Raw genomic sequence first — 11261 nt, forward strand, 5'->3', positions numbered from 1 at the left:
TTCACTCATGAATTGTCCATAACCCGGTTACCACGGTGATCTCTGTGTGATGAATCGTGTAAATGCCTGGATTTCTAAACTTCTGCTGCTAGGAGCTCCTGGTCTTCCACCAGTTTTCCATGTCTCAGTCCGCGTAGTTAGAAAAATTTGGAGGAGCATGACGTGGAAAGTTTCTGCTTGAGAAGGGCGGTGTGAGGGGCGTGGCTGCTAAAATGACAAAATTTGTCCGCATGGAGCCGCACGGCAAGCATAAAACAAGCTTAAGGTCGAAAAGCGTTATTTATACTTCATTATACTTAACTGAGACCTTTTTAGTGTCCTCTAGTGGTGGCAGAAGCACATAACACTGATCAGTGTAAAAACAAGATTCTTCTACCGCCAAGCCCAAGGAACAAAACCTCATCAATATTTATGGCCTAAAATGTGATGCATTTTAGCAAAAGTAAGAGGGTACAACTGTGTTAATTAGGAAGTTTGAGGACTTTCTTAATTGCGTTTTGTCGCATGACAGTGGCTCAGGTATACCTGATCAGGTGTGACACTGATGTCCAACATGCAGAGGAAGTGAAGGTACACCCTGAACAACAAGACTAAAAGCATTACACCTCTCCAGTAATCCCTGTCTCAGTCCACACAACTTCCTCTGTACGTCTTCCAGAGGTGGTCAACCATAAAAACCCAATGCGCTGCAGAGAGAAAGGCTGCTCTGTTAAATCTTGTGTGTGATATGTGATGTGTTCCTTTGCTTGCAAACTGAGCACAAATTTTATTCAGCATTTCATACAATACAGAATGTCCCTACAGACTTAAAGGACACTCCTAGTCCTAGTTCGTAGTTTCAAGTGAAAGATATTTGGATGAAGTGCCCCGGTACCCGGTCTTTTCAGATTTCAAGTTTCACCCAGGAGCTACGGGAAACAAACAACTAGATAGATAGATAGATAGATAGATAGATAGATAGATAGATAGATAGATAGATAGATAGATAGATAGATAGATAGACTATAGATAGATAGATAGATAGACTATAGATAGATAGATAGATAGATAGACTATAGATAGATAGGTAGATAGATAGATAGACTATAGATAGATAGATAGATAGATAGACTATAGATAGATAGATAGACTATAGATAGATAGATAGATAGATAGATAGATAGATAGATAGATAGATAGATAGATAGATAGATAGATAGATAGACTATAGATAGATAGGTAGATAGATAGATAGATAGACTATAGATAGATAGGTAGATAGATAGACTATAGATTGATAGATATAGATAGATAGATAGATAGATAGACTATAGATAGGTAGATAGATAGATAGATAGATAGATAGACTATAGATAGATAGGTAGATAGATAGATAGACTATAGATAGATAGGTAGATAGATAGATAGACTATAGATAGATAGGTAGATAGATAGATAGACTATAGATGGATAGATAGATAGACTATAGATAGATAGATAGATAGACTATAGATAGATAGATAGATAGACTATAGATAGATAGATAGATAGATAGATAGATAGACTATAGATAGATAGATAGATAGATAGATAGATAGATAGATAGATAGACTATAGATAGATAGATAGACTATAGATAGGTAGATAGATAGACTATAGATAGATAGATAGATAGATAGACTATAGATAAATAGATAGATAGATAGATAGATAGATAGATAGATAGATAGATAGATAGATAGATAGATAGATAGATAGATAGATAGATAGATAGATAGATAGATAGATAGATAGATAGATATTAATCCTGAGGGAAATTCAAGTATTCAACAGCTTCCATACAACAATAAAATAACTTCCTGTTCAGAGGTAGTTCATGCACTTATCAGGCCCTACTAATCCCAAATAGCTAGAGAAAACTAAAAATGCATACCAAACAAAAGCTCGGGTCTCATGAGGATAAGGTGGAGCAAACAGAAAATGTAATGTCCACATATGAGGACGCAGGGTGGAAGAGGTTAAGAGCAAACTATTTGCCGTTTGTGCTGCAACTCTGAGCTGAATCATCTCTCTGAGTATCACAAAAGCAAAACGCTGCAAAGTTGTTTGATTGTTGAAGGAGCACATAAAAATGTTGTAAAAAGAGTCTGCTTTAAAAATAGTCATGAAAATCATCCAACTTCATTTCAACTGCAGATACCGAAGATAATCTAATAAGTATTTGCTTTATTCACCTGCTTCCAGTTCTCCTCCCTTTGCACACAGTCATTCAAGGTGTTTGGCAGCTGGATTGTTTTCTTAACACTAGCTGTAAATTGGACTGTTTCCATGCTGTAGAATGAATTTGGAACCTGATGGTATCGCATCATGAAAAGAAATCAAGCATAGAGGAGATTACGAACTTTGGCCAATTCTCCAACTCCATCCTCAGAAACACAGCTTCAACTTGCAGAACACGTCCTTCACACCTTAATCTTTTCTAAACTTTGCTTGTTTGACGACACCGTAGCTGTTTGGCTGTGAGTCTTCCATAAACGCTGCATCTGACTCATTTTCTTCTGACCGTTCTACCAGAATAGCCTCAGATTGTGCCAGCTGAGCCGATGGTGCTGCTGGACGCCTTCCAGCCTCTAAAGAAAGTCAGCTTGATGCGTCTTTGGTCTGGCACGTTGCCGTTGGACGGTTTCCTAAGCAAACCGCTGCGTTTCCGGGCCTGAAACTTGCCCATTAACCTTGGAAACACCTGCACCGTAACGTCCATAGGAGAGCTGGCTAATGCAGGAAGACCACGTTGTGTTGCTGCTTGGCTCACTCCTGCCATGTTCTGAGATGTTTAGACGAACCTGCCTCGTCTTCTGTCAACATGTCTGGCACTCACCCAGGTGTATTCCACCTACGCTGCTGTTTCTCTTTCATTAAATGATTTTGGTTCGGCTTACATAATGATGTGGTTCATTAGCAGCTCTTTGGTATAACTGCTCATGCACTGGGCTGGATGCCTGCATATTCCTTAAGTGTGTTTTTAAAATTATTATTCTAGAAAGTAGTTTGTTACTTTGGTAAAAAATAAGATAAGATGAAACTTTCTTCATCCCCGAGGAAGTTGTTTTGCCAGATATTACTTAGAAAAACAAAGAAAGAAAATGCAGTGCCCAGAGAAGGAATAAGAGCATGATACACTGACAATAAAAACAAATAAGCTAAAATAAGACCAGAATACAAAAATAATAAGTAATACAAGCAAAACATCTGAGGTAGTAAAACAATATCACACATAAAATGAAAATATCACACATGACAAAGAAATATTGCAAATAAGATTGCTTTAGCGGCGCACACTTCTCACTGGAATATTTCATGAATTTTAAAGATAAATCCAAAATGTGATGTTTGGTGATCTAAAAATATATATTTAATACTAAATACATGCAGAGATGTAGGATATGTGTTTATCAACAAATCCTTGAGTAAGAAAACAGAAACAGGGAAACTAATTTTCCAAGATTCTTATTCTAATTTTCTGAATGTTTTTATGTACAGAAAAAAACACAGAAGAAAGTTTGAAAGATTAGTTATCTTCAAAAATCTGCCAAAATGACATCATTTATCAGATCCAGAAATGGTGAAAGCAAAAAGAATCTAAACATGATTTCCAACTTTTTGAAGGTCCTTAAACTAGTTATGTGCAATCTGCAAAACCACCAGGAAACAGGACATAACCCAAGCTAAAAATTAAGTTTTTTTCATGGAAACATTATTCTGTGTCTTATTTTGAAAAATTGCAACAACAACAAAAAAGCATTACCCACACTTTTAGAAAAAAATTCTGTGCTTCTCATTGTAGCTGAAAAGCTAACAGTGACTCAGCTGCTACCAACGGTCACATGGGAAAAATTCAGGAACTTTTCGGCTGAACTGCAGGCAGTGTTTACACGGAACAGTTACACCAGGAAGGAAACAAATTAAAATGTACGTAGTAACTTATATTTAGTATGCAGAGTATGGAGAAGGGAGAGTCCCAAATAATAAAAATAAATCTATAAAAGAATAATAAAATAAAAGTGGAAATATACTGAAGAATAAAAAATGAAAAAAATAAAAAATGAAAAATAAATAATGCTGCTATATAAAGCAATATTAGTGAAAAAAGAATCCATTCAAGAAAAGGCTAATAAACGTAGAAATATAAAAACATATAAATTAAACAATTTGAAAAACAATAAGAAATGTGGTTATAAATAAAATTAAAAATAAATAATGTGACATGTAAAGCAATATTAATCCAAAAATTAATCCATAAAAGAAAAGGCTAATAAAAGTGGAAATATAAAGACAAATAAATAAAATAATTAAAAAAAAATAAGAAGAAATGTGCTTTTCCTTTGCTTTTAAAATGACATTCTAATGTTCTAATGTCATTTTAAAAGCAAAGGAAAAGCACATTTCTTCTTATTTTGTTATTTGGCACTCTGACTACTCCATAGCAGAGACAGGACAGTTGGGGAAATGTTGCACATGCTGATTCATTGCTTTTATTAAGTCTTTAAAAATAAATATTCGAAGAAATTCTATTTACCTGTAAACAAAGCAGCGACAGAAGACGTTTTAAAGTCATCTGTAAAACACAAATGTGAGGCTGATGCTGATTATAGTTCAACACAACTTGTACCAAAACTCCAAATTTAATTATCAGATTTAAATAAAGTGACATTTGCTTAATTTAACCATTGTGAGCGATATGTAAGAGATAGAACATGATAAGTTGTCTTAAAATAATTCTTCACACTCCTTATGTCATTACATCTGGTGAATTAATTACTGTTTCTTGTGGGTCTTGTGACTTTGCAGTTCTTGTGTCTTATTACAGAAACACTTAAAAAAAACACTTTAGCTTCACACCAAAACTTTTAGTTATTATCACTTCATAAATGTAACCAAATCTGCAGGAGCACTTGCTGAAGTTACTTGACACAAATTCAGGCTGTTAATTGGAACCAGCGTGTATTTACAGCGTCACAAAGTCTAAACACCTTTTTGTTCTGGTGTTACTCAGACTGAGGCAGCTTCAGTGACTCTTAGATTCTAGTTATTTGCTTATGATCTTTAGCACACAGCGTGACGACTACCACAGCATTGCTCAGGTTATCAAGTTCTTTAAGCGTCTAAATCTCAAGAAGCTGCAAACCAGATGTATCATGTGATGACCATGGTGTAATTCTAAATGTTCAGTTCTGTATGTTTCACTCCACATTAGTGGCTTTCTTCACTCCAATTCACTGTGATCTAAAACTACAGTGAAGTTTTAAAAGGCACAAAATTTGAATTAATTACATTTTGACTTTGACTTTGCTGAAAATGCAATAATAATAATAATAATAATAATAAACTTGATAGAAAATGCAATAAAACCCAACAGAACTTGAGCACTAGCGCTATAAATGCTCTGACTAATGTTGTGTTGACATATTTACTAGTAATGTACCTCTCAGGTGGATCTTTTTTACTCCAAAAATACTTTTCACAAATATTGTAATACTGTGTTTATTTTCCGTCCAGAGTCAGGAGATAATCTGACAACAAAGGGCAACACGGGAATTTTCTCTCAAGCAGCTTCAATTAAACGCACCAGATTTGAATTGAGACAACATTTAGTTGATCTACGAATATATAATTTAACAATAAAACAACAAGAATTAATCCAAATTTCCTAGATATTCCCCCTAATGTTTGTGTTAAAGCAAAAAGGAGACAAATTCAAGATTGAATTAACCCTCTGAAAACCAAAACCCTCCAGGGGGTTTGAAAAGCTTCTTTTTGTTTTTATTTTTTAAATGCCAAAATGACATCATCTATCAGAGCTGGAAGCTGTAAAAGCCAAAAAAAAAAAAACCCCAAACAAAAATCCAAGAGTAATATTCAACTTTCTGATGGTCCTTGTGTAATCATGTGTAAGACGCAGATCCATCAGGAAAACGGACCTAATCTAAGCTTAAAATGGCAATATTTCATGAAAGCCACTTTATTCTGCCTGTCGCATTGAAAAAGATTGCAAAAATAAGGCAATTGTATCAACAGATTTCGTCAAAAAGCTAAAATTCTGTGCTTCTGGTTGCAAAAGATAAGTTATTAGTCACTCAGCTAAGATATAGTCTCATAAGAAGAATTCTGGGATTTTTCGTCTGAACTGCAGGCTGTGTTTGCACTACTATAGAAACAGATTAAAAATGAACATTTCTCCAGGTTTGGTAACAATTGTGAGCTCTTTTTTAGAATTATTGTAAAATAAATAATCAAAGAAATACAGTTTAACTGAAAACAAAACAGTCTTTTCCACTCCTTTATGACTTCTGGTATATTATTTGTGCACAGGGGGTTAAAGAAAAACTTTCTATTAGTTATTGTCTGTGTTCAATGTAAAACAATGAACTACATTTTCCAAGGCTTTCCTCATAATGTTTGTACACAAAGCATTATCAGTGTTATTCATGAAACTGCAACACGTTGCCATTCATTCTGTTTGCTGCAATGCAACAATAACGAGGTTAACAACAGGATCATATAAATGGTGTATTGTGCTCTGATTAGCTTCATGGTCACAGTAGCATTCAATAGAGCAGCTCCAAGTGGATCTGTGCTGGTTTCTGCTTCCTCCATTCTTTCTGTTTCTTCTTCTCCTGTTTTTATACATTTCAGAGTATTTACTAGCTCATTTTACTGCCTGGCTGGCTGTCAAATAATAAATGCCTTACAGGTTTTAATGCAAAAAAGACCCGATGAGTAATCTAGAAGAAAATCACTTTTCATGGTGGAATTGGAGAAATCCAGCGTGAACTTCTCTGAAAGTTTGTGCTCTTCCAGTCTGACAGTCAAACCTGCAGTAACATTGAACCCTGAGTGACCAAATGGTTTGGTTAACCCTCCTGTTAGATTCGTTTCTAACAGCAGTGATGTTCCTGTTGCGTGTTTAATCATCCAAAAATGGTAGAAACCAAAAAAATCCCAATTAACATTGTTTGTATCTCATTAATAACTCCATTACTAACCAGGCCAATCAATATTTAGTGCACTGGTGTTCTTTACCTCACACTTCATGGCTCAGTGAGGATAAATCACTTGTTTTCCATTAAAAACTTTTTTTTAATGTACATTGAAAGTGCTATCCACCACATCACTGTGCAGCCCAGCTACAGTGATATATTCTGTTGTTTTTTGGTTTTTATACCTGCCAAATGCATATCAAATATAACTTTCCTTTAAAGCCAATAAAAGCTCAGAAACATGACTACACAGCTCCCAATGGCACAACTTCATTCACTGACTAGTCACTGAAGTCTTACCCCTGTTTAACAGCGATGTAATATAGTTTCTGAACACGCAAAACAACGTAAACAGCTCCTACTTTACACACAGTCTTTTAATCTGCTGCTTTCATAAAATACAGGGAGCTCTGAAGGCACAATTTGGTCTTAAAGTTGAATTCATGTATGCCACCTCAGTGTGCCAGAAAAACCAGCAAGAAAGAAGCTTGTAATGAAGCATGCAGGCATGTCTCAAAATATTGATTTCTGATTTTTTGACTGTCTCACACTGGTGAAAGAAGGTATGTAAATGACGCTGGGTTTTTCTAGCTGCGGGGAGCTTAAAATATTCATTTTATTGGGGATGAAATTCATGCTTGGGCTGAGGTAGTAATTATAGTCACTGGACTTTCTCTGCAAACAGAAGAGCCAGTATTTCATTCCTAAATATTGTCACTGCATCTGAAATAAGATACAACAAAGCCTTTTGTGTTTCAAACTGTGTTCCAAGCTGGGAGCGGTCCAGACGTACAGGTTGGACTTACATGGGGAGTAATTCTTTGAGAGTATTAGGCAAACAATTTAACTGCAAGCCATGTGCCAAAGTCACAAATGAGCATCCCTTGCAGCCAAGAGAGCAGTCGCCTGCCAAGCACAACTAATTACTGGGTTAGTTTGGCCAACATGTTCCAATGATTTATGATAATGAGAATGACAATAAAACCGTTAATGTCAAATGGTGCATCTGACCATGGCATGTCATGGACGGAGAGGAAGCGACAGATACGGGAGGGTTTCATACCTTCAACGCCCACTGGACTTTCACTTATAATACCACAGAATGTGACTCACATGTTGTCATGGCTACCTGATGTTTCCTAGAGTCGGTTTCTTATTCTTCAAATAGCCCTCCACCAGTCCACCTGCTGCTCACAGTGTGCGTAGTGGAAGCTCTGAGAGAATACCCACCGCCTCATCTGTGTCAGTCAGACACCAGCGAAGGACTGAAACAGGGTTCAAAGATAGAAAATGTGAGAAAGAAGAAGCACAGAAAATACAGCAGATTGACCCTCCTGTTGTCTTCATTTACGGGCACTAAAAATTATTGTTTCCTTGTCTGAAAAAAAATCCCCAAATTTCAGAAAATCTGCAAAACCTTCAGGAAGAAAATTCCAATAATTCCTTAAAAGTTTCCCTTAAAAGTTTTATTTAAAAAACACCCAAATTTGGCAAGAAAATTCAAAAAAAATCCTAAAAATCTTCCAAAAAAAAAAAATCCTAAAAATATCCAAAGTGATTACATATATATCAGTAAGACTTCGAATGTTTTCTTTAAGAACATTTAGAAAAAAATGAACCAAAATCCAGTGAACTTCACTGGATTTTGGTTGAAGTGTTTTTAAAGAAACATTTTTTTTAATATTTCTTTTTAACATTTTCAAAAATGCTGAAAATGTGGAAGTTTTCACTGTGAAAATATAATTTTTTCGACATTTTCAAACTTTAAAACAGGTCTATTTGATGACACGAGGGTTAAAAACTGAGCACTGGAGCCCAGGTAGAATAGTCTGGGTGTGGATGAAGCTGCTGTGAATCCTGAATCAAAATGACACTAAACTCAGAAGGTGCATTTTACACCAAGGCTTCCAGGTTTGAATGAAATGGTCCAGATTTGCACTGAAAATGTAACACCTGTCTTCCACCTCTCCATCAAAACTCATAAAGTCCAACTTCTTTTGCTTAATCTTGACAACAGGCAGTCAAACAGACAAACAAACAGCCTTGTTGGAAGAACAAATACAATATTTAAACTTGCACAACCACAATCTAAAACATCCAGAAACGTGCTAGAGTCCAGCTACATTCATCATATTTAGGTAATATCCTCAGTCTGAACTGACTTTAATAATATAGCATGTACGGCAGGTTTCTAGCTTTTAAAATAAAACATACCTGCACTTATTATCTTAGAGCCACATTACCATGTAACAGCCAGCATGACATGAGAACATAGAACCCAACTACAGGTTTCATTGTGTTTTATTCTATACAGACATCATTAATTCCCTTCCATACTTTCTGCTATAATTGCTGCAGTATTTGAGTTGAGCAGACCCCATGCAGTGCTGCTATTTTTGCATATTTCTCACATTTATATGTCCCCAGTCGTCAAACTAATATTTCTATTGATTTAATATTGCACAGAGATAACCCAAAAAACTGAAATTGCTGTTTTAGAGTGATGATTTATTAAAGAAATAAAGAATAACTGGTAGGTCCCTCAGCAACAGTAACTGTGGTTAAATGTTTGCGATGACTTGTGATCAGTCTTTTACGTCGCCGTGGAGGAATTCTGGTCCACTCCTCTCTGCAGAAAAGTTTTAATTTGGTCACATTAAATGGTTTTTGAGCATGAATGGTTCTTTTAAGGTTTGCCACAGCATCTCATTGGATTGAAGTCCGGACTTTGACTCTTAACCTTAATTTAGTTCTTTTTTGAGCCATTCAGAGATGGATTTGCTTGTGTACTTTGGGTCTTTGTCATGCTGCAGAACCCTGTTTTGTTGAGCTTTAGGTCATGAACTGACATTCTCCTGGAGGATTTTCTGATAGAGAGCAGAATTCATCAGTTATGACACATCGTCCAGGTCCTCTGGAAGCAAAGCAGCCAAACCATCACATTACCTCCACCATGTTTCACTGCTGGTATGATGTTCTTCTTGTGGAATGCAGCATTAGCTTTACACCAGATGAAACAGGACCCATGTCTTCCAAAAAGTTCCACCTTTGACTCACTGGTTCACAGGGATGAGTAACAACCAACTATGGTTCTGGTTGTAGTTCTAGCAGTCCTTCTGGAGCTTGCTGAGGTTCTTCCTCTTCTTCTGATACCTCCTTGACCTCCTCTTTACTGGCAAGCTTCCCTCATGTCTCCTGGGCTGTAACAGAGGCCCAGAAGGGCTTTGAAATTTACATTCATGAGGCTTATAATAACTGACATCGATGTCTGTTTTTCTGACCTTTTTGAACAAATGAACTCACTTGACTTGACTGATTCCAGCTCTTGTCTGTTCCTTCAACAAGCTGGAGTTGAGGAGAGCTTCTGTAGGTTAGTTTTTGGTTGTCAGTATCTCTGGAACTCTTGCTGGATGCTTGTTAAACCATAGTATAGGGGTAAGAGACGCTCTTTTATTGTGGATGATCTGTCCAAACTCTACTGCTCCACCTGAACTGAGCAATTTTATGATTTATTATGACACAATTCATCGGACACGAGGCATCCTGGAGGTGTTAAGTTAATTTTCTGAACAGAAGGCAGCGTGGTGGATTTAGAATAGTGGGGAGCAGATCAACACCTTGAAAGAATTCTTGTGAATTCTTTTTATTAGAGACTGTGTGGACTGTAAAGGTGATAGTTACTGCTGATAGTGACACTGAGGTTCTTCATTGCATGCAGAATACTTGCATCTGCAGAATGTGATCGAGATAAGAGAGACAAAAACACCGGACAAGGTTTTTCTGATTAGTCTGCCTACCTAATAAGCAAAAGAGAAGGAAACTATGATTGAAAAATGAAACTTTTAATCAACCTCATATTCCATTCTACTTGGTACATGCGTGGGTGCATCGGAGTTATAGCATCCTTACTTCTGTTTGTCTAAGGGTCTTGTTTAAGCTTTTTAATGTAATATTATATTATTGCATTATATGTTACATTGGCTGGTCATTTGAATATGAGAGGATAGATATTATTAGTGCATCACACCTGGCTGAGTATTTACCATTATCTCACAGTATCAAAAGAAATAGCGAGATTAGAAAAGGATGGGGAAAAAAAACCTATTACAGAATCAAACTTCTAATAAAAGCTGCAGCACAGAGTGTTGAGCTTTATTCACTCTGAAGGTGCAACAGTCCAGAAATAATTCCCAGTGAGGCTGGTGGTGCACCAACCTGGAACAAAGAAGTACAGGAGAGAAACGG

Source organism: Amphiprion ocellaris, chromosome 18 (assembly GCF_022539595.1).
Source record: "Amphiprion ocellaris isolate individual 3 ecotype Okinawa chromosome 18, ASM2253959v1, whole genome shotgun sequence".
NCBI classification, from domain to species: domain Eukaryota; kingdom Metazoa; phylum Chordata; class Actinopteri; family Pomacentridae; genus Amphiprion; species Amphiprion ocellaris.